The sequence below is a fragment of the Amblyomma mixtum genome, chromosome 3 (genome assembly GCF_055824585.1).
Source record: "Amblyomma mixtum isolate Tamu chromosome 3, ASM5582458v1, whole genome shotgun sequence".
Taxonomy (NCBI): Eukaryota; Metazoa; Arthropoda; class Arachnida; order Ixodida; family Ixodidae; genus Amblyomma; species Amblyomma mixtum.
The window spans coordinates 422,458,647-422,476,764 of record NC_143014.1 but is presented as its reverse complement, the minus strand read 5'-3'; the positions used below and the strand labels follow the sequence as shown (position 1 = coordinate 422,476,764).

At 45.6% G+C, this 18,118-nt stretch overlaps 1 pseudogene across 1 annotated transcript in view; it reads left to right on the top strand.

Annotated features, from left to right (window-relative positions):
• Nucleotides 1-973: 973 nt before the first annotated feature.
• LOC149357898 (uncharacterized) overlaps nucleotides 974-18,118 on the top strand; it is a 40,381-nt pseudogene continuing 23,236 nt past the window's right edge. Inside the window, exons 1-5 of the transcript XR_016291900.1 lie at nucleotides 974-1,193; nucleotides 2,880-3,135; nucleotides 5,620-5,976; nucleotides 11,099-11,458; nucleotides 16,650-17,033. The product of XR_016291900.1 is annotated as an uncharacterized LOC149357898 (transcript). The remainder of the gene's footprint in view (nucleotides 1,194-2,879; nucleotides 3,136-5,619; nucleotides 5,977-11,098; nucleotides 11,459-16,649; nucleotides 17,034-18,118) is intronic.

Below are 18,118 nucleotides of genomic sequence, written 5' to 3'. Positions count from 1 at the left end.
AATTTGTTTATTTATTTTGTGGTGTTGATCAATTTAGAATATTACTGAATATATTATCGCTTAAAGGTAATTCATTAGAAAAGCAGTAGAAAAAACAACCACATGCCGCCGGTGGGATCCGAACCCACGACCTCCGAATTACGCGCCCGGTGCTCTACCTCTGAGCTACGGCGACGGCTGTCAAATCTTCTGCTTTCGGGGGTATTTATGTTTACAAATAACCTAACCTTGAGATTGTTCATCAGCGCCACCCACGTTCGTAAGCGGCGGACGTAGTACGTCCTGAGTTACCGCTGGTGTGACGTAGAACGGCATCGAACGGCGAGGGTGGAAGCTGTGTGAGAACTCTCTTATGCTTCCTATGGCGTCAAGGCTGCCAGAACCGAGGCCCTCGCTAAGCAATTAAGCAAACAAGGGAAGGGGAATGAGGGGCTCGTTATAAATATGAGAGAAGCCAACAGCCACGGAAACCAAGGGGCACAGGGGCACATGTTGTTTTCCTGGTAACTTCTTGTAATAAACACATTGTGTCACAGCTCACACCCTATTTGCAATAACAGGGCGAGCTTTACATTGTCACAAGCCCCTTCGATTTCTAATAATGCCATCCACAGCGGTCGTTCTCGCAGCTATTTCGATGCACTGTGTAAATTCAAGCTGTCCATCTTTCTTTGTCTTAATCCATTTTGCGGTTCTCCCAAAACTACAGTCACTAGTGCTTACGGATGGCAGCGCTATCTAGAAGTGAAAAATAAAAGCTGTTACTTGATAACGTGATTATGTTTTGAAAGCAGTTTTTTTTCTTCTTTTTCTTCTTGTACTTCCTAATTTACCTGTTGAGGATCTGTTTCATTAATGTTTTTTGCCAGAAGGTTGTTTGTTTACTAATAATTTATAACTTTGAAACTGAAACACAGTTTGCGCCATTGGTAGTGTCGCTGCAATCCGAAAACCTAAATTTTGGCCAACTTGAACCACCGTTTTTTTATGCATGAACCGTATGGGTATCTCAACTGTAATATTCTTGGTGGCTCTGCGTAGAGCAGCAAACAGTTGCATCAATCAGTCGCCGCCGCGCGTGCACCGCGGTAGTCGTGGCAGTGGAACGCGCTATCGTGGCTGCGCGTGCTCGCGTTCCACCTGCCACAAAGACGGCGACAGCAGTGGGTGCCATGCCGTGGTGAACTCTAAAGGTAAGGCACGGCGGGTTTATTTCTCGCATAATAAGCAGACTGTAATGAATTCTTAGCTTATTAATCGTCTCGTTGCGCGCGGTCTTGCAATGCTTTCCTTGATGACGGTTACAGGGTGACACATATTCGCACACACCGTCGCGTTCATTCTGCTGCCGCCTAGCTGCCGAATGTTTCGGGCCTCCCGATTTTTATGCTTACCCGATGCAGTCGGCACAGCATGCTTTGTCATGACGCACCGGTCGCGCTACTGATGACAGCTGTGTTCATTCATTTGATACAGCTTTCAAGCGTTCACATGTAACTGACGTGGCTCAGTGCTGGCTACTTCGAGGATGTTCTTAACTGTTGCTGCTGTTGTAGTAAGGACCCGTGCAGCCCGATCGCATGCATCTTCAGAGCTGTTCGTCGTCTGCTCTTCTGTCAAACGGCGTCTTTGCGTGAGCGCTGGTTAGGTTAGCGACATCGATATTTTTAGTCCGATTGTACGAACTGGCGGACGTTCGATCTTGTTTAGAGGCATGGCAAATCTGGGGCTGATTTGCAGTTTTTAGGGTGTATTCCGTTATAAGTTACGGCCTTTTATTGTGTCTCACCCGCGTGTTTCAGATGAGTCTCACGGCCCATATCGCCCATATGATTACAGGCGCGGAATGCAGTTGCGAAAAAGCAGTACAGACCAGCCGGTGTCGCTGCGCATTTTTGCCTTTTTCATAAAAGCGAAGGATTTTTTTTTTTCGCATATTCGAAGTTGCTATGTGTCACTTCTCGCATGAAACGCTTACGAGTACTTGCCTTTGGGAAAGAAATCCGCCGTTTTCGAAAGATGTAGTGCCCTCTGGGGAGAGGCGAAAATCCGTCTGCTAGTGGGTGAAATCGAACGCTCGTGGGAGAGGCAGGCGCGGTCTGGTTCGAACAGGAACCACCTGTGCCTGCGTAAGTGGCAAGTGTGCAAGCACTTGCTTACACGTGTTTTAAAATAAGTGTTTTTCATATCTACATAATATATATACAAAATATCTCTTTCAAAATATGTCTGGATGTGAGTCCTTCTGTTTGGAAACAGCCAGCCAATATATATACAAAATATCTCTTTCAAAATATGTCTGGATGTGAGTCCTTCTGTTTGGAAACAGCCAGCACACTTACTTATTCTAGTATTACATCCTCAAAGGCCCCATTAAAGGGGTATTACATGAGACGAGTTCTGGGCACATGGTTGATTCGATGGATGATCTGAGTGATGATAAGTCTCGAATGAAGTACGACGGCAATGGGCAAGTCAGTCCAGTCCTTTGCAGTGCAGACAGAAAATGATGATAGATGAGCCCTTGTAAAGGCAAATACATTGGGCATGTTTATAATGCACCCTAACGATCGTGCACACAATGCGACAATAAATTTTCACAATGCCAGAATCTCGCCGCCCCCCCTATCTCGTATATACAGGGTCAGTCACACTTAGAGAGAACACGGCTCCACGTGGCTGCGCACACGAGGAGCCGTGCTCCCTCTAAGTGTGATTGACCCTGTACAATGACAGGTAAACGTTTTATAGTGTGGTAATCTGTCGATACAGGCAAACTTCAATATTGCTGCAACGGCCCTTCAGGCGTTTTAATAACAAGTTTCATGTTGCTGCTTACACTGAGGTCTGCCCCATGTGATTTGTTGTTGCGTGTGCAGAATGCGTTCCCAGCTGAAGTTTCAGCTGTCGTGGCTGATCGCGGAGAATGAGCACAGTCATGACTGGCGGCTCGCTGCCTACCGAGCCTTCTTTGCAAAGCAGGCGCCTCTCCTGGACACCGATGCACCGTTTGTGCTCAGCGAAGTGTACAGGAAACCCGTCAAGAACCTCTATGAAGAGGCCATATACCAGGTGGACTGCACGATTGAGTGGTCAGCCACTCTGTGGTTCAACCTGTCTTACAAGTACCAGCTGGTAGGGGCATGGTTCCGAGTTGGCCTGGACATATGGCTTATTTTATATTCATTCATTTATTACTTGCTACTGGTGTTGTACAAGGTCTTGGACAGGAGGGGCAGAAAAATTAGTAGAAGGGGAGTAATTACTCATTGGCATCCACACAAGCCCAGCCATACAGGTACAGAGGTAAGTAAAGCTTTGTAGGGCGCTAGCTGGTCGTGCATACTGAGACTGGGGAGCGCTAGGTTCTATACAAGGGAACAACACACACAAAGGAACAACACGAGACACGAGCGCAATTTTTTTTACTTACAACTGAGTTTATTTTCGACATGGCATAAATTTATACACATCTTGTCATGGGACACACAAACATAAAAGAGTTAAAACCAGCCAAGATAGCCGAGCAATCGAAAACCATGCAAGATACAAGCTATCCTCGCAAGTCATGAATTTTAGATCTGACCAGCTAAAAACAATCGCTCGTGTCTTGTGTTGTTCCGTAGTGTGTGTTGTTCCCTTGTCTTGAACCTAGCGCTCCCCAGTCTCAGTAGGTACAGAGGAAAGCTGTAAAGCTTCCGAAGAAACTGCTTAGTTAAAGAAAAGTTCATCCTGGACCTACGAAGTCTCTGTGGAAGTTGTATACATTTCCTTTGTAGCAGTACGGCTGCGCTTGGGCGGGTGCCAGTGATAATAGACACTTTGAGTTGGGCGTACGCAGTGAGCTAGCATACGCAGCGACTCTGCGGGCAACGAATGTGCATGCACAGAACACTGCATATCTCGCAGTGGAGCTCTAAGCCCCTTTCAATATGTAGGCCAGTTTCTTGCCATCCCTCATGACTGTCATTGCATCAGGGTTACTTCCATTGCAACATGCCATGAAATGCTACCGTTGAACAGCTTTCTTGCACAAAAAGATAGCGTGCTTGGGAGTGTATATTCCCCCCCCCAAAAAAAAAAAAATGTATAATGGGTTGTTTGTGTGGGAGGAGTGTGCTCTTGTAAACCTCATTGTCAAGAAAAAAAATGGAACTGCATTAAGAGACTCTGTGCATGATTGCTTGCAGTTGGCCAAGCATAATGAATGTTGTACATGCTGTGCTTTGGCTGCCACCCTAGGTTCTAGCGTGTGTATGATTAGTGTGGTTAATCTGTGGCAGTATGATTAGTAAAAAAAGTGGTTGAAGGAACTGTGGGAGAGGATTAAGGCATGCTTACGTGCTTGGAGAAACTAAAAACTAAAAAAGCACTCAGAGTAAACCAGGGTTTCTTAGGAACCCAGTTTGAATACCCACGTATACTGAACATGCCTATATGTGCTCATGTTCCTGGCACGATCACGTGGTTCTTTGGAGTAAACAACCTCACGTGGTGACGACGGGAAGGATGGTTTATTGGTTTATTGGGGCTTAACGCCCCAAAGCGACTCAGGCTATGAGGGACGGCATAGTGAAGGGATCCGGAAATTTCGACCACCTGGGGTTCTTTAACGTGCACTGACATCGCCCAGTAGACGGGCCTCTAGAATTTCGCCTCCATCGAAATTCAGCCACCGCGACCGGGATGCGTGTTCGCCAAATGCAGCCGGTACAACCAGCGATGACAGCGCCGACCACCGGCAGGTAGCAGCCACATTAAGGCTGGTTATAAATATTCATTCAGAACGACGGCTTGACATCGCCGCTATGGCGCAGTGGATTAGAGGCACGTGTTGCGTATGGAAGGTCGGCCGTTCGACTCCGCTCTCTGTACTGTAATTTTATTGTTTTTTTAATTTCATTTTTTTCATTTTTTCCCTTTTAGGTCGCAAATCGTGATGCATAGTGGCATATAACGCTGTTTAAGAGGATTTATTATCCCTTTTAGGTAAGCCGTTGTGACAATCTTCAGTCACCGTGATCAATTCACCGTGGTTTCAAGCCTTGTGGCTGTACAGGCTGCAGTTGGCGAATACGCGACCGGGATCGAACCCGCGTCTTTCGGGTCAGCAGCCGAGCGCCGTAACCACTGAGCCACCGCGGTGGGGTAAAACGGGAAGGATGGCAGATGGTCCATGGGCTTGCAGCGATGATTACGCGCTTAGTTTTGGCAAGTTTCACAAGCTTGGAGGTGTGACGTTGCACAAGCTTGAAGGTGTGACGTTGCACAATATCTGTCGTGTGATGTCCCTAAGAAACCCTGGGTTACTTGGAGTGCTTTTTGGTTTCCCCAGGCACATAAGCATGCCTTAATCCTCTCCCACCGTTCCTTCAACCACTATTTTTTTACTAATCATACTGTCACAGATTAACCACACTAATCATACACACACGCTAGAACCTAGGGTGGCAGCCAAAGCACGGCATGCGCAACATTCATTATGCTTGGCCAACTGCAAGCAATCTAGGAGGTGTGATGTTGCGCAATATCTGTCGTGTGATTTTGCACAATCCCTGTCGTGTGATGTTACATAATCTGGCATGTGATGGTCATGGTTGTTTCCACATTGCCGCACAGGTGGGCCAGGCATGGTGTAAAGCAGGCAGGGAAAATATGGAGCAGGACGGTGGGGGGGTTTTCCAGTGGTTGATGCCCAGCCCCGTTGAGGCCTTTCCACTGGCCACCCACCCGGTCGACCGAGATGTCGCCTTGTTCTCCGTCTCGTTCGGCACGCTGGCGGGACTGGAGACATTTGTCGAGCACCAGCTCTTTTCAAGGCGGAAGGTGAAAGACCACCGCAACTACCACATAGGTGCAACCTTCCAACACGACCAGCGGTCCCTACATGTTGACCTCCACCTCAGCCACCACAGTGCCTGTCCACAGCGAGTTGCGGAGTACCGATTTGCGGTGCCATACGCCAACATCCTCAAGGTGCGTGGATTCTCCAGGGCATGTGTGGTCTTTTCTTTTATTATTTTTGGACAAGAGAAAACATCCATGAGCACTGGTCGTGTGGTTAGCTAGCAGGCAAGTAACAGATTCAACTCAATGCAGTACGTTATTGCAGATGACAGAATGCATGCAATGTACAAAATATCCAAGGAACAAGTAACTCCAAGTCTACATATATTAGAATACTATACTTATCTTCTATGCCTGCTCTCATTAGATATAGCTGTTACATAACTGTAAGCAAGGGCAACGGGCACAGTAGAAATTACCTACCACTTATGCACAGTTAGGTAGTCTTCCGCAGACATGTTTGCAGAATTGCCTTTGTTTATTAGTAACAAATAATAGAAAACCATCCGATGACAGGATTTCAGCTTGCAGCGTTGTGTGCAAACCAGGTTGCAGCATGCCCGCTGTGTCCTTGACAGGATGAGTTTTTCGTGTCCTATCCACAGTCTCTCTGGTCTGCCGATGTTGCATTATGTCTGCGGCATTTTAAAAAACCAAGGCAGGACTTCGCAAATATACAAAATGTAGATGCTGCTTTTATTGCAAATTGGACATCTTTTAATTAACAAGCGATCAACATTAGTAAATATATTGGTGATAGAGCCTAGTGCTACAAAGTAGCTTTTCGTTTCTCATTCTTTATGCAGGGAAAGTTCTACATGATGTAAGCTAGAGTGTACACTAAACCTTTCAGTGCAATAGTACTATTGACTTCGGTGAAGGTCTTCAAGGTAAATGCTTTCAGGGTAAATACCTTTGTGGTATAGGTCTCTTGTTCAAAGGCCATTCTGGCTAAAGGCATTTGTCCAGATTTAGGCCAAAGGCCTTTTGGTAGTTTTTTAGGCCAAGTGCCTTTAGCACGTTAGGGCCTTAAGTGCCCACTATAAAGAGTGTTACTGCACATTATTCCGCTCTTAGCCATGCTAAGCTGTCTGCTGCTTTTTGTTAACTCAAAGCCCCAAGAACAGAGAAAAATTTATAGTTAAAACCTTGTGGAAATAAGTAAGCAAAGTACAGAAATTTTCATTGTGCTGGTCGTACATTTTAAAAATAAGTCTTATCTTTACTTTGCAGTGCAAATTTTACCATGCTGACTGAGCTCTTAACTTGTAATAAAAGCAGTACCCCTTTTCCCGCAGTTAGGTTGGTCGGTTGGTTTATGGGGTTTAACGTCCCAAAGCGACTCAGGCTATGAGAGACGCCGTAGTGAAGGGCTCCGGAAATTTCGACCACCCGGGGTTCTTTAACGTGCACTGACATCGCACAGTGCACGGGCCTCTAGAATTTCTCCTCCAAAGAAATTCGACCGCCGCGGCCGGGATCGAACCCACGTCTTTCGGGTCAGTAGCCGAGCACCATAACCAGGAATTGAGCTTCATTGCTCTTCTGGCTCAATAATGGCTCTCTTTCAACGAAACACTTAAACGGCCTGCGTTTTTGACTCTAAGTGTGTGCTTCGATTAGACGCTTCATCGCTGAAGTGGGTGCATCTAGCTGATGAAATTGTGGACAGCACGCAAACAGGAAAAAGCACAAGAACGCACCCAGACAAACATTCTGCATGTTGTCGGTGGATATGGAAGAGCAAGAAACAACATTCTGTAATTAGATTATGTGGTCACAACTGCCTTCTAAGTGACAGCTCGAACAATGCTTGCTGCTAACCTAGGGGGGGGGGGGGAGGCCAGAGGCTCTTGCTTTTTTTCCACACATCCCCCTCTTTGGACCTGCCCAGTTGCCTGGGTAATGGACTCTGTTGTCAGGTTATGCAGAGCTGGTACAGGAATTGCTCGATGCACAGAGCAGTAGAGAGAGGATGCTTGGAGTGCACATCGAGGCCGACTATCACAGACTTGCTTGTTGTTCCATGGTATGGTTTGCTGCCTTATCTTACCGGTTTCTTGCTGGTATCTTGCCGGTACTCACCTATGGGGCAGAACCGTGGAAGCTAACGAGAAGCGTTCAGCTCAAGCTAAGGACAACGCAGCGAGCTACGGAAAGATAAATGATAGTAGGTGTAACGTTAAGAGATCGGAAGTGGGCGGAGTGGGTGAGAGAACAAACGCGGGTTAATGACATCCAAATTGAAATCAAGAGGAAGAAATGGGCTTGGGCAGGGCACGTAATGCGAAGGCAAGATGACTGGTGGTCCTTAAGGGTGACGGAGTGGATTCCAAGGGAAGGCAAGCGTAGCAGGGGGCGGCAGAAAGTTAGGTGGGCAGGTGAGATTAAGAAGTTTACAGGGATATGGTTGCCGCTACTAGAAAAGGACAGGGTTAATTGGAGAGACATGGGAGAGGCCTTTGCCATGCAGTGGGCGTAGTCAGGCTGATGATGATGAAGAAGGTGGTAGTTTGCTGCGTGACCTGCAGGCCTGGCAAACCACTGGCTGATGGCATTTTGTTTTTTGAGTTTTGACGTGCCATGTCTGGAGATATTCACAAAAACCTTTTGAGGTACAACTGGTGACATACACATTGTAGCTATTGGTGTTTATAGTCCCACGTGAAAAACCTTAGGCCTAATCAACATTTCTAGGTCCTATGTGGACTTGAGTGAATGAAGGGGCTTGCTGCGGCATATATCTTAAGGCTTCTAATGCTGTTTTGGCTTTCCTTCGTTATTTGTGGCCCCCTATTTGTCTATTTGTCATTTCCTGTATTCTTCATTGCAGGTACCATTGTGTTGAGCCTTTTGCTGTTGGTGGGCAACTGATAATAATGAGTAATGATAAAATAATTTAGTGTGTACAACAGAAAACACATTCACTGTACATTGCACTGGAGGATAAAGTTATGGTAGAAAGGGTGTATACAGAAGCCGCAGCATGGTCAGTGAACAATATTAGAACCTCTTACAGGGGGGGCTAGGCGTTTTTAGGCCTGTAGATGCTAAGAATTTTATACTCTTCGGTGATGGAGTTCAATTTAAGACCAAAAACTTCGGAAGGCAGCAAGTCAACTGCTAAGCTGCCATTCATGGAAGGAGAACACCCAGGAGTGCGAACTCCATCGGGGCCGTCCTGAGCAAACAGTCTGATCACGTCATGTGAAAAGGAAACACCAGTAGAACCGTACACATTAACAGTGACAAGCCACACTAAATACAAGGTAACCAATCTGCATTATTCACAGTGAAAATGCTCGCTGAATAAGTTTCAGTTTGTTTCCCATCTAACAATACAGATGGAGTAATCATAGAAATTGCTGCCCTTAAGCAGTTTGACGAGTCCGCAATCCTAATGATTGGCAGGGAGGCAGCACGAGAGTTTATACAATTTTAAAAACAAGCACATCAAGGAAACACCAAAGAATGCTCAAAACAGCAATATGTATACATAAGGAAACTTAAACCACGTTATCAAAAAACAAATTATGAAGTTCTCGGTGTGAACACGAAAACAAATCGAAATTAATGTGGATATACCTATTTAGAAGAGATGGAAGAGTGTATTGAGAGCATTCTTTAACAAGATTTAGTCGGGGTGTCGGCACTGTCCATTCTTCGCCATGTTTGTTGGACACACCGATTCTTTTTTCTTTAGTTCTGCTAAATTGTTAAGATTTGTTATATTATTCTTGATTTCTGTTTTGAAAGTCACACTAAGGCGGTATAATGATTATGTGCTTTAATGACTCTGGAACGACGAAAGAAAGTTGCACCTGGATGTCGGGACGGTGAATTAAATATATATATTTCGGAGATATTTTTGCATTAAGGGGGGGAAGAGGGTCTTTGAAATAAATTTTTATTAAGGAAGTCATAACTATGAAATATTAAGGGAACATGCATTTTTGCATGCTGATTACAAATATGTAATTTAATTTTATCTACAACAAGTCCTTGTGCACTTATGCAATATGTTAGGTAACTTTTGCTGAGAGTTTCAAAGAAATTCTGCTGCAGGGAACTTGTTAGATTGCATGCCATTGGTTTCTCTTTACGTCAAACTGTGCAATAAGGGTAAAATTATAATCCTGACTGTTATAGAAAGTGAGTTATATGATTTTGAAATCATCAGTTTCTTCCCGTTTGTGAAGTGGCAAATTTAGAACCCTGCAACTTGACTTCTACGATAGGCAGGATAGCAATTTTGCCCTTGTTGTATAGTCTGGAGTCAAGACAAACCAATGGCATGCGTCCTATCAAGTTTCCTGTAGCAAACTTTATTGAAAGCTGTTGGCAAAAAGTTAAATAACATATTATATAAGTGCGCAAGGACTTGTTTTATATAAAATTAAATTACATATTTGCAATCAGCATGCAAAAGTACATGATTCTTCAGGATGCCATTATTGTGGCTTCATTAACAAAAATGATTTTTTTCTAAGACCAGCTTCCTCCTTTAAATGAATGTGTTCAAGGTTAGTGAATGTTGTAGTACCCCCCACTAACTGGCAGTAGCTTAAATGCGAGTTGAATACTGAATACTGGTGAAATATTTAGGGGTATCCCCAAGGTGGAGTAGATTTGTGATAAGGGAGTAATTACTGATTGACATCCACCCGAGCGCAGCTATACGGCTACAAAGGAAAGCTTTGCAGCTTTCTCAGAAACTCCGCAGTTAAAGAAAAATTCGTCCTGGTCCGGAGTTCGAACCCGGGACCACCGCTTCACCGGAGAAGTCGTTGTACCAATTGAGCTGACCGGGACGGCAAGCTTATGGTAGGGCAAGAGCGAATTGATCAATAACTTGAAGTGGGAACTGTGTTGGCCAAAATTTTTGACCAACACAGTTCCCACTTCGAGTTATTCATCAATTCGCTCTCGCCCTACCATAAGGTTGCCGTCCCGGTTAGCTCAATTGGTACAGCGACTGCTCCGGTGAAGCGGAGGTCCCGGGATCGAACGCCGGACCAGGACAAATTTTCCTTTAACTACGAAGTTTCTGAGCAAGCTGCATGGGTTTCCTTTGTAGCCGTATGGCTGCGTTCGGGTGGATGTCAATGAGTAATTACTCCCTTATAACAATATTGAATACTTAATATTGAAGCAACAGGAAATGCTTTAGTAGTGTCCGTGTTCTTGGAAATTTTATCTCAATGCCTGTTGGTAAATGCAGTGTAATCTCTAATTTGAACCGACCCGCCAGGTGCTGATCAACGTCAAGAAGCGCTTGGTGGAGTTGTTCCTCCACGTAAAGATACCAGCCATGTTGATGGGGGAGGTAGTGAACGAATATCATGCGAAGCCCGGCACAGCAGCGGTAGCGGCTCCGCTTCGGTGGGAACTCTACCTCATCCTAGGCTGCAAGTGTCTCGGTGGCTGCGTGGAGGGTACCTCGCTGTGCGGAGGCCTCATCCTCAAGCTGGTCGTCCGGGACCACTCCCTGGCATGGCGGGTGGTTGGGCGGCTCTCCCAGCGCTGCACCCACGGCACCCTCTTTTGCTACGCTGCGGTCCATACCCACTGCCCCAACGTGACTGCCAGGTGCAGGACCGTCGAGATCCAGGTATGGTCAGCGCGAATGGAAAGGACTTACAGGCACCGTGTTTTTTGGTGCCTTGGTTTTTCTTTTGATTATAAAAAAAATGGCTGTGGCTTAGCTTGGTTAAGCCCGGTAATTGCGAAAGCAATATCCGTAGCTACGCCATGGTTCAGCTGGTAGTGTAGCTGGTGGTGGTGCTTGTGGTTAGACTTGTGGTGATGCATCGGTTATACAATCCAATCCAGTCCATTGAAATCCAATTCAATCCAATGTAATGCAATCCAATCCAATGTAATCCAATCCAATACAATCTAATGCAACGCTGAAGTGGTCGTTTGTAGATTACCGTTATCCCGGTGTGTGATGAAGAGCGCTGAAAGGCGCGCCGCGCGCTGCGGGCGCAGGAGTTAGGCAGCAGCCACCACGCGCGGCCTCGCCTCGCGACGGCACAAGTTGGAGCCCTGCTCTTGCAGCTGTGACGTCACACCGCTAGGCGCGCCGCTAAAGGTCAATGGTAGCTACCGCGGCCTCGCCACGCGCGGAGCTGAAAGTGAAAGTAGTATTGCTTTTGCAATAAAATTTCAGTATACATGGATCACCACGTGCCATACTTACTCGCATAATTTGCGTGTTTTTTCTTTATATTAAGGGGGGACACTGGTCTTGAAAAAAAAAACATTAATGAAGTTACAGTTAAGAAATCTTCAGGGAAAATGTATTTTTGTGTGCCGATTCCAAATATGTCATTTATTTTATGTAAAACAATTCCTCGAGCACTTATGTAATTTTTATGCATGTATTTTTAAAAAGCTTCGAAAAAAATTTGTTGCGGGGAACATTATGAAATGTATGCCATTGGGTTCTCTTGACTCCAAGAAATGCAGTAAGGGTAAAATTGACTGAGGGTTAATTCACTTCCTGGCTATCATAGAACTTGAGTTGTAGGGTACTGAAGCTGCCACTTCAGAAACAGGAATACACACTTTTCTTTTCATTTCTGAAGCGACAACTTCAATACCCTATAACTTAGGTTCTATGATAGGCAAGAAGACAATTTTACCCATATTCCATCTCTTGGTATCAAGAGAACCCAATGGCATACATTTCAGCAAGTTTCCGACAGCAAATTTTCTTCAAAATTGTTCGCAAAATACTTGCATAAAAGGTGCAGAAGTGCTCAAGGAATTGTTCTACATGAAACTAAAACACATATCTAGAATGAGCTCACAAAGATACATGTGCCCTGAAAATTTCATAACTATGGCTAGATTAATAAAATTTTCTTTTCAAAACCAGGCTCCCCCCTTAAGGTTTCAAAAAAGGGGGTGTGCAAATTACGCTCGAATTTTTGTGACACTAAAAAAAACTGCAAAGGTCATAACGTACTGTATATACTAAAAACTAAACATGTTGACAGATTTGCGTGTCTGGTTGGGTTTGATGGCTTTATTATAAATAAACTCTGATACATCTCCAACCAAAAACTTTAATTTGAAACCCAATGTTTGGAGCCTTCTCGGCTCTTTCTTCAGGGGTGACCGGAGGCAGTAGCTAGCGTCATTAAGTATGCATGGCGGAGATCCGGAGGTAAAAAAAAAAAGGTCATGCGAAAGGCGCAGGGGAGGGGTGGTGGAGTTAAGGCTGTCAGTCACGTTGTCAGAATGTGCGGAGGCGGTCAATGGTGACTTGGCTTCTCTGAGCTACAGAGCGGAGTTCCTGTGTATATACTACGGGCAGGCTTCCTTTTGTGTGGTCAATGTTGTTCGGGGTAGTTGGAATGTGCCAGGAGTCATGTAAGAGCCTTTCTTGGTAATTTGTTTCGGTTCCAAGGATTTCAAACTAAGGTTCTCGATTGGGGATGTGTCAGAGTTTATTGTAAGCAATAATATATGCTGTACATTGCCACCTATTCTTAGACCCCCTCCCCATCTCGCACCCGTCATTGGCCAAAAAAAAAAGAAAAAAATTACTCGAAATGTAAGGCGCATACTGCCTCCTGCCCCGCCCGGTGTTTCATAGTCCCCCCGAAGGATGGCATGGTGGCGGTGCACAGCTCAAAGCAATGAACGTATAATGATATAGTCGCGAAACCAGCAGTGGGAGGCGAAGGAGAGAACTGGCAATAAAACGGTGCCCTCACCTGCGGAGGCCCGGCTGATTAACCGCAAACTGAGCAGCAAACAGTTCGGTAGTTTTGGATTTGAGCGCGCGCACAAAAAGACGAAGGTTGTAGCTTTTATTGTCAGAGAGTGTCTGCACCAAACACATGGTGGCACACACGCTTTTTTTGCTGCAGTGCAAGCGTTGTAAAGAAAACAAAGAGGTATAGAGAAGTTGTGCACCCGCACCACGGCTAGGCTTTTAAGAGAAAGGAAGAATACGAGAAACGGCAGACAGACATAAACCAAAGCCACAAAGCGGTCCAGGCACTTCTGGTAAAACTTAATGCCGACAAAAGCCACAACCCTCTTAATTACCAGCGGCTCAGCAAGGAGTCGGCGGGTTTGACACTAAGTCTGCTGCTCTTCAAAGCAATCGCCACTTTATAACTGCTTGTGGAACCTTTTAGAGGGAAAAGCTGTACTACTCCCATGCTGAGCCTGAAGGTCATCTGGCTCAGAGATTTGACCTCTGATGGGAGGTGCATGCATGTGACTATGATGTCATGCCATGTGACTCGCCTATGCCGCAGCTGCGCTCTTTGCAGTCACGTCCACCGCTGCGCCGGCTGCTGTTCAGCCGCTCCTCCTCGCCACTTGTGGGATGTGATGTGTCACGTTATTCGCTCTTGCGCTTGGCAGCCACGTCCGCCGCTCTGGACGCTCGCTCTTGCACTCGTGGCAGGTGGTGCATCATGTGCCACGAGTACGAGGTTCCTGGCTTTGCACAGAAAGAATGTAGTCAAAGTTTTCAAAGTGCACATTTTTATCAACATATTGCCCCCTGAGTCTGATATGCGCTTGTTGCATCGTTCTTTCAGCTTTTCTAGTCTATTTAAAAAAAAAATTGTGATAAGTCGTCAAACCAGCTTTCAGCAGCAAGTTTGACGTCAACAGTGTCGTCAAAATGACGACCCTTCAGATGTTTCTTCAAGTTGGTGAACAGATGGTAGTCAGAAGGAGCCAGGTCAGGTGAATAGGGGGTATGGTGGACCAATTGGAAACTGAGGGCTTTCAGTTTGACAGCCACAAATTTGGACGTGTGCGGAGGTGCATTGTCCTGCAACAAAAGGATTCCTTTGTTCAGCTTTCCCCGGCGTTTCGTCTTAATTGCCTCTTTCAGCTTGTCGAGGAGGCCAGCGTAATATTATCCGCTTATACTACAGCCCTGAGATAGGTAGTCCACCGACAGCACACCATCTTTATCCCAGAAAATTGACGCCATGACTTTTTTGACCGATTTCTGTGCGCGGAATTTCTTCGGCACGGGGACCCACTGAGGCGCCATTCCTTTGACTGTTCCTTGGTTTCGGGATGATAAATGTGGGGCCATGCTTCATCCTCAGTCACTAATCTATCCAAAAAGTGTTTTGTAGAATCAAAATGGGTCAAAACAGCCTGAATGCCTCAACTCGAGCCTCCTTCTGTTCACTGTTCAAGCATTGCGGCACAAACTTCGCTGATAGCTTGCGCATGTCTAGGATATTGGTAATAATAAAACCAATGCGTTCCTGGGAGATTTCCAGTATCTGGGCTATCTTTTTGGTGGATATTCGCCGATCCTCAAGAATCAGCTTATGGACAGAACCGCTTGTTGTCGGGTCTGTTCAGGTTGTGGGGCGCCCACTACGAGGCTCATCTTCAACACTGAAATGACCAGCCTTGAAACGAGGAACCCCAGATTTGACAGTGCTGTAGGAAGGACACATCTGCCGTAGTGTTTGTGACATCTCACTGTGAATGTCTTTTGCAGACTTTTCCTGCAGAAACAAAAACTTCATCACGACCCGTAACTCCAAAGGTGTGAAACTTGCTTGTGCCTCTGCCATCTCACGTTCTACCTGAAATTAAAGATGGTTACAAAAATCAGAAACATCTGATTCTTACAGAGTTAAATAAACAAATATCATGCATTTTTGTGGTACCAAACCAATTTTTCAATTTGACGTCAAAGGGGCAAAGCCAGGAACTTCTCAGCATCCCCTTGTACAAGAGTGAGCGTCCAGAGCAGCGTTCAGCGCAGTGGCAGACGTGACTGCCAAGCGCAAGAATGAATTTGCCCCCTCTTATATAATTGCAGTGCTTGCTGACAGAGCTTTCACTCTGTATATCCTGGCTGAGCTGAGTTGATAAAAGCATGCTTTCTGAGGCAAGTAGAGTAAATGCCACTCATTCCCTGGTTGGTGTGTTGTTTTTACTTAAAAATGCATATATATATTTTTCGCGCATTGCGTACATGGGCTGCATCCCGAAAACTGCTCCTCTGATCTGGAAAGAAAGCGGGGTCCTTACATGCGTTTATCCAGTAAACTAGGCGCAGTCTACGGGAGACCACTTTTCTGTCAAAAATGAGTTGGGCAGACGGAGCTGTGCCTGAATAAAAATTTCGTGAACACTGACGTGCACGCCAGAAAATGAGAAAACCTGGAGACTTGGCAACGTATTGTGTGTGAGATATTGGTGTGTGTTGCGCTTAGAAAAGAGCGATGGTACAAAAAGCAAATGAAAGAGAGAAAAATGTCAAATATGTGATGTGATAAAGGTGGGGTTGGTCGTTGGCGACTGAGAAGAATCACTCTAGAAATCTGTTGAAAAATGGAGCATAGATCTTGGAAGGAGTCATGTTGGACTAATCTCTCCTTACATTTCGCAGTTAACACATTTCTGTTTATTTGTTACTTAGTTCTGTTTGCTCTTCCCCCCCCTCCCAACTTGACAGACAGCATGTATAAGAGACCTAAATGGTGTCTGATAACACCGGTTACAGCATAGTTCACTGTTTGCATAGATCCTTTAGCTGCAATATCGCCTTGTAGACAGCAGTTTATGCTTCACTGTCTAGTAGTGGACAACACAAAGTGTACAAGGGAGGGGGAGCCTCAGGGTGCTTAGCCAACGTTTCCGCATGAGGACTTGTCGTTGTCCCCCCTGCCCTCCCTTTTTCACTTCTTCGTATTTTCAGAAAACCCATCTTCCTGCCTTCTCCCTACCGAATCTAGTAATAGGTCCTTCTTTGCACTGTGTGGCCCACAAGTCAAGGGTGGTGGGGATCGCAGCACAACTCTCGGCTACACTTGGCTGTGCAGAAGCGGTGCGAGTCCATCCAGAAGATCCTGACATTCTCCTGCGCCTATGCCTTCAAGGCCACCCTGCACATCACCTTCGATGTCCTCGACCAGATGGTGCTCATGTCCGAGATGGCGTTCGACACGCTCATGCGGGAGCTCGAAGAGCAGTCGAAGAAGGAGCAGTCCATGGTGGAGCGGACACTCAGCCACATCGTGTCCAGCATCGACGCGAGAAATGTGCTGTTCAAGCAGGCGTTCGAGGCTTGCTGCGCCCTCTTTCGGGACGAGAAGCCCCCGCAGCTTGCTCGCGGCACCTGTCTTGTTCGGAGCGTGTTCATCACGCCAGGGCGAATCATTCTGCGTCCTGCACAGGTGTGGCGCTTGACTGTGTCATTTTTTTTAATGCTAGTTCTTACGGTTCCTGTCGAGGAATTACAGGGATTAGTCGGCAGGCTCTGTATCAATGCATATGTTAGTCTGCAGAAAGACAAGGTCTGAAAAATGTCTTTTCTCTAGAACTGAACCGTAGCAACCTGCTATAGTAAAGTCCGTTATAGTAAAACCTCGGATATATACTAAAGTGAAGCTGTGGTCCCATTTCGCCTTACATAGATGGCTGTGCATTTTTTTTTGCTTATAGTATTTTTTTCGAAGAAATGGCTATAGCAAAGAGCGTCTGGCTGAATTGTAGCACCCTGCTATAGTGAACTCGGTTACAGTGAAAACTCGGATACAGTTAAGTGAAGCTGCGGTCCCATTTTGCCTTCCATAGCTATACGGCTGTACATTTTTTTTATTATAGTGATTTTTTCGAAGAAACGGCCATAGTAAAGATCGTCTGGTCGTGGCGATGTACTCCCCTTGCAGTGATGACATTACGGCATGCGCGAAGTGTAGGATCGCGAGGCAAATAAATACCGAAGGCGCTCTTTGAGGTGGCTTCATCATCAAGCTAAAATGTTGCGAGAAGAAGCCAACTTTTTGAAGACCTCCAGGCCGTGAGGCAAAGCGTACAGCGCGCGCAGGAAAAGTAAAGCTGGGTATGAACGTAGAAAGAAGGCGGCGCGGGCATGCAACAAAGAAGAATATGATGCATTGAAAACAATACTCCTTCACTTGAACACGCAGGTAATGAACGAGAAAAATCTTAACTCTCGGAGATGGAGCAACTTTAGATGGCATTCCAGTTTTACGGTTTGGGGAGAAAACTAATTACCGAACCTATTAGTTTTATGTGAATATTTAAGTACTCCTGAAAGATTGTTCTCTTGTTCTTTATTTGTGCTAAAGCCAGCACTTGGCTTAATTTCTGCCAAGTTTCAAGCTGTACAGCATTTTTTTACTTCTACTTTCTTTTCTTCTACTATTGTTTATTTTTCAATGTTTGCTGTTTAAAGTACGTCTTTTGCTTATGCAAGTGGTTTTATTGTGTACTGCGTACATAGCTTACTGTCTCC